At 58.1% G+C, this 5556-nt stretch overlaps 1 long non-coding RNA gene across 1 annotated transcript; it reads left to right on the top strand.

Moving 5' to 3' along the window:
* The first annotated feature begins 631 nt into the window (after window positions 1-631).
* On the top strand, window positions 632-3278 carry LOC308553861. Its single transcript, XR_013998296.1, has 3 exons — window positions 632-939; window positions 1107-1354; window positions 2465-3278. It is a non-coding gene; the product is annotated as an uncharacterized lncRNA (long non-coding RNA).
* The last annotated feature ends 2278 nt before the right edge of the window (window positions 3279-5556 follow it).

Raw genomic sequence — 5556 nt, 5'->3', positions numbered from 1 at the left:
TCCTACCGTTATTGCTAAGTAAAGACTCTCAGAGTGTTCAAAGCTCGTAAGGAAGTCGGCTGGGGGGTCTGCTGTGAGTCACCAGCGAGAACCTTACCAAACCAATCGCAGGCTTTCAGAGTTTTTCCTTAACGTTCGTTTCCGGTGTTCAACCCTTCTGCCTGCCCCGGCCCGGGCAGACGGGCAGACGGAGCCGCGCCGGCCCCTTCGTCCTGGCCCTGTGACCCGCAGGGCACATTCCAGCGTCAGATGCGCGCCCGTTCCTGCGCCTCTGGCCCTGCCGCCTGGTGACTGATGTGGCCGTCCACGACAATCACCTACTCGAGCCCAGAACATTTTGAGGATCGACTGACTTATTTTCTCTGACAAGGGAATGAAACGCGGAGGACAAGCCTTCTGTAGGCGGCTAGCCTTCGACCCGGGACCGGGAAGGACAGTGGGAGCAGGGCTTCGGGAGCAGCAGAGCCAGCAGGGTGGGGGCACAGACGCCTCCTGGAGTCGAGGCGGGGCAGGGTGGCTGGGCCTCGCCGGTCCCGGGGCCCAGAGAACAAAGGCACAGGAAGGCCCTCCCTAGCCGGCCTTTCCCTCCCCCCCAGGCACCTTTCCATTAGCTTCCTCAGTCCCACGCTCCAGAGGCCCTTTCCTTTGCCTCTGTAACTTGTTTCCTAAGCCCATTTCTTCTAGGAATTACTTCTTCCACCTCTGTAATTTTACCAAATAAATGTTCTCTTGCAAAAAAAAAAAAAAAAAAGGCAGGGGAAGGAGGAACCCGCTGCTTCCCCGCCTCACTGCTCTCCCTGGGACACCTCACCTGGCTTCCCCGCCCCCCGCTGGGACCTACCCCGGCTCCCCTGCCTCTCAGGCCTTTGGACTCGGCATGAATTCCACCAACGGCCCTCCTGGGCTCCAGCTGTAGGACCTGTCAGCCTCCACCACCAGGTAATAATTCCCTGTAATCTCCTTTTATCACACGCACCTCGGGTGGATTCTGTTTCCCTGGAGGTTGCTGCCCACCCAGGTCCTTCCCGTCGGAGGGCAGCGAGCCTGCCATCTCCTCTTAGAACGCTCTTCCCTTCCCCTGCCCACCGCTGGCCTCTTCCTTTCAGGTCTCAGCGCCGTAGGTGCCCCTTCTTGAGAGCAGCCTTTTCTGACACCCCAGACTAGGACCAACTAACTCCCCCAGTACCCAGCTGGGTCTCGGAGACCCAGTGCGGAGCCCACCGACCCAGGCTTCCCCCGGAGGCGGCGGTTGGGCTGGAGGGAGCAGGCGTGCCCTGCCCACGCGAGCCCCAGCAGCTGGCAGCATTTGGAAGCACCGTGAGGAAGCGGGTACCTGGGGCGAGACCGGGATAAAGTAAGTAATGGGCAGGCACAGGCGCCGAGGGGCCCCTGGGGACACAGGAGGCGGCGGGCTCCACTGAAACCACGCAGACGCACGCGTGCGCGCCCAGCCCAGCGCCTCCCACGGGCCTGTGGAGCGAATCCACGAGGTGAGACTTCGAGGCCGGCCGCCTCCTGGGCACATGCCCCCCCCCTCGGAGGCAGTTTCCTGTTCCCCGGGCGGGAGGGGGGAGGCTGCTTTCAGAGACAGGAAACAGGAGGCCTGGCCGCGGAGGTGGGCGGGGTGGGAAGGGTCAGCGGGCGAGTTAGCTCTCCCCACGGCTGGGCAGCTGGTTCCTGGAGGCGCCGTGTTTCTCGGCGAAGGTGGAGGGTGGGCTCTCTCTGGCCCTCACTAGCTCCCGACGCCGCGGGAGTTTCCATCCACTGGTTTCACAGTTCCTCTCAGCAAGGACAGCCTGCCGGCGTCAGTCCCTCCGTGCTGAGTCGAGGCCATACCTCCGTCTCTCCGTTACGTCCTGACCTTCCTCGTGGGCGCTCTGCCCACTTGGTATTTCAGGGAGGCTAAGTCTCCATGAGCAGTCGTTTCTCCGAGGATGGCGAGACTGAGGCCTGGTGGGCGGGTCCAACTCAGTGGGGAGGTCCCCACACTTCCCATTATCTCACCACGAGGAGCCAGAAGGTTTTAACTGACCTGCACATCCACCTCATGACCAATGTAGGGAAAATCCCTCCATGGGACACTGAAGGCTCGAAAAGAGGGGAAAAAACAAAACTGGGGAAAGGTGGTCATTTTTGCAGTTGGCCCAACATCATAGAATGTGCCTTCTTTTCAAAAACGATTACTATTTATTTTCCAAGCAAGATCGTGCTCAATCTCCCGCACGAACGTGCTTTGTTCTTAAAAGTCACCTAAGGGCCCTGGCTAGTGTGGCTCAGTGGTCAGAGCGCTGGCCCGTGCACAAGAGTCTAGGGTTCGATTCCTGGTCAAGGGCACATGCCGCGGTTGCAGGCTCGATCCCAGGCCCTGGTCGGGCCCCGTGCGGGAGGCAGCCAATCGTGTCTCTCACATCGACGCTTCTCTCTCCCCCCCATTCCCTCCCTCCCTTCCACTCTCCCTGAAAAGCAGTGGAAAAAGTATCCTTGGGTAAAGATTAACAACAACAAAGTCATCTGATGATTCAGCGAAGCAACACAGTAATTCACCTGTGGGGAAGGTGCCGTGAAGAGCGTCCCAGCTCGGGCGTGGGGACAGGACCTGCAGGACGGCCGCCAGCCCCTGGGCAAAGCACTGTTCGCTCTGAGACACGAGGCGGCGGGTTTGACACCAGCACAGCAGGGACGGCGCCCACAGCTCCACCCTCAGACTCTCCCAGCGCGCCAAGTGTGCCGTTTCATTCTCAATCCCCGTCTTTACAGCTCCCGGAGTCACCGGCGACGCAGGCGGGACTTCTCCCCTGCCAACACCCTCCTCTGGGTCGTATCTTCAGTCTAAGGCCGAGACCACCTGCAGCCAAGATCACACCTGCCTCCCCAGCCCAGCTCACCCACCTTCTGGGTGATCCCCCCGAAACGTGCCTCCTCCCCAGACATGCGCAGATGCTTCCTATTCTAACGGCCACAGGCAGGGACACAGAGGAGTGAAGCTCCCAGAGATGGCCCGTGACACCGGCTGAAGGGACACCACCTCCCAGCTCAGCCCTTGGTTGTGGGTACAAACGAAAACTTTTTCAGACCCAATAGTTTACGAGGAGCTAGAAATCTGATTGTTGAGTCCAGTCTCCTGATTTTAAACTGTCTAAAGTATTTTACTTAAACAGGTGTCGAGTTTCTGTTCTCTAGACTGAAGAACCCCCTTCTCTCCCCTCCTTGGTGAGCTTTAAATGTATGGTGCACGTGAGCACATTTAACTGTCCTAAAGGTAAGTTTATCTGGCCCTTAAAAAAAAAAAGCAAATTCACAAATTAAAACTCTCGGCCTACGCTGCTGCAGGGTGCGGAGGACGTCGGGGTGCCGTCTTCCTCGCGCGGCCTCCGACTGTCCTTTGTTGTGGGAACAGCGGACGGCAGCCAGGTCCACAAGCGGCTGAGGCACGGCTGGGTGAGCAAGGCCAGCGTGAGGCCACGCAGTGCGTGCACAGGGACCACAAGTTCACGGTGAAGGGCGGCACGGTGCATCACGGCGGGTTTTCCCCACAAGCACCGTGAAAACCGGTTCACCTGAGTGAGTTCGCGCTGGAATGGAAGGTGCCTGACCCAGCCCCGGGAGCGCCAGCATCTCCATGGGAGCCAGGACGCCAGCTTTGTGGCCCGCTCACTGCAGAGCAGAGCAAAGCAAAAGGCTAATTTCACAAACGTCAGCCGGTTCCAGTCCCCAGTGCTCAGGGAGTTGGAGAAAAGTGGAGTAAAATTAAGATGCAGACTCGCTGAGGCACGGGCTCCTTGTGGAGGGATTTCTTATGCTTCTGTCTTCCTGTCACAGCTGAGGCTCTACAGTGCCAGCCGTGAGGACTCACGTCCCACAGGAGCTGCCTGGTTCAGGGCCTTTGCCGGAAGGTGCCGTGTGAAGCGCTCGGGCTCCACTCATCTGCCCACCTCCTCCCACCCGAGCATGAACAGGGTTCTGATCCCGCTTCACCTCGAGGAGGAGCGGCCTGGCCTGTGAAGCCCGTGTGTGGGTGACACACGCCTGTCCCCTGGGAGATAGCTGGCCCCAGTGCGCCTCAGTTAAGGGGCCCCAGCAGCAACCCAGGTGACCGGCCCTGTTGGATTAACCACGTACCTTTCACAGACGACTCCTTTGCAAGAACGGGATCTCTGCTGATGCAGCAGGCGGCTCTCAAAGGGCGTGTGCCTGAGACTCTGTATCATACGGACTTGCTCTAATTTAGTCTGAACGTGCCAGGGTCATAAATGTAAAACTGAACAATACAACTATTCGGGGGGGGAGTGTAGTTTCCCATGTTCCCAATTATTGAGGTAACAGTTTCTTCCTACATATTCTCTGCAAATTCCCCGTAGCTCTTGCAGACAGGGAGGGTGAGACAGCCCTCGGGGGCCTGTGAGCCTGACCCCGGACCATGCGGCTCCCTGGACTCAAGCTGCCCCTGAAACCCCGAGCTCATTTGGCAAAGACTCGACCGAAGGTCAGGGGAGGACCACGTGACGGGAACACAGCCCCAGCTCAGAGAGGGAGAGAAACCAACAGTGAGGCATCTGGCCAAGGCCGAGGGTGTCACCTGCTACCCTGGGCAGCTTCACATGGCACCATTTTTTCCTAAGATTTCAAAGAAGTTTAACTTAAAAAGAACTTTTCCCACATGTGACTAAGTGTATCCCAAAAATATTCCTTTGAGATATACCAGGTGTGTTAGACAGAACAGTGGCCCCCAGAGATGTCCACATGCTCACTTCTGGAACCCATGAAGATGTCACAGAACATGAGCGTAGGCTGCAGACAGAACTGAGGTGGCCAATCAGACGCCCTTGAAATAGGGAGTGTGGCCAGATTATCAATCAGGTGGGCCCAATATAATCACAGGGATCATAAAAGGAGGCAGAACCTAAGGGAGACTGGAAGATGCCACACGCCAGCTTTGAGAACACAGGATGCCGCCATCAGCCCGGGAAGGTGGGCGCCTCCAGGAGCTGGACGAGGCCAGGGAATAGTCTCCCTACAGCCTTCAGGAGGAGCTAGCCCCATGACACCCTGGTTCCAGCCCAGGGAGACCCACTTGGACTTCTGACCCACAGACGGCGAGATGACTGCTCTGCGTAGTCTTAAGTCACCATGTCTGCGGTACTTTGTGAGAGCAGCACAGGAACCAGGGACACCAGCTAGTCTAATGCAGCCAATACTCTCCAGAGAACACGTTTTCACTCTTGGCTTCAGTGTCCCTAACGTCATGCACGAGTCTCCCTTCCATGCCACCCACATTGCAATGACTCCTACGGGCGGTACAGTGACTGTCAGGCCAGTGCACACGTCTACGAGCACTGGCTTCCCTTGGGACACCGCTTGATGCTGACACACGGGAACTGAACAGACTCGTCACATCTGGGGAGGAAAGGAACTGGGAGACTGCTGGGACTCTGCCTGGGCGGGTGCACGTGGAAGAACACGGTGCCTCCACTGTCTTGTGCCCCATCCCGGGTCCCCAGGAGGAGCCAGCATGTGGCAATGGTTGGGAAAGCAAACCATATCGACCGTGCATCTGAG

The sequence above is a fragment of the Miniopterus schreibersii genome (assembly GCF_964146895.1).
Source record: "Miniopterus schreibersii genome assembly, chromosome: 2".
NCBI classification, from domain to species: Eukaryota; Metazoa; Chordata; class Mammalia; order Chiroptera; family Miniopteridae; genus Miniopterus; species Miniopterus schreibersii.
This window is presented reverse-complemented; position numbering and strand designations above follow the sequence as displayed.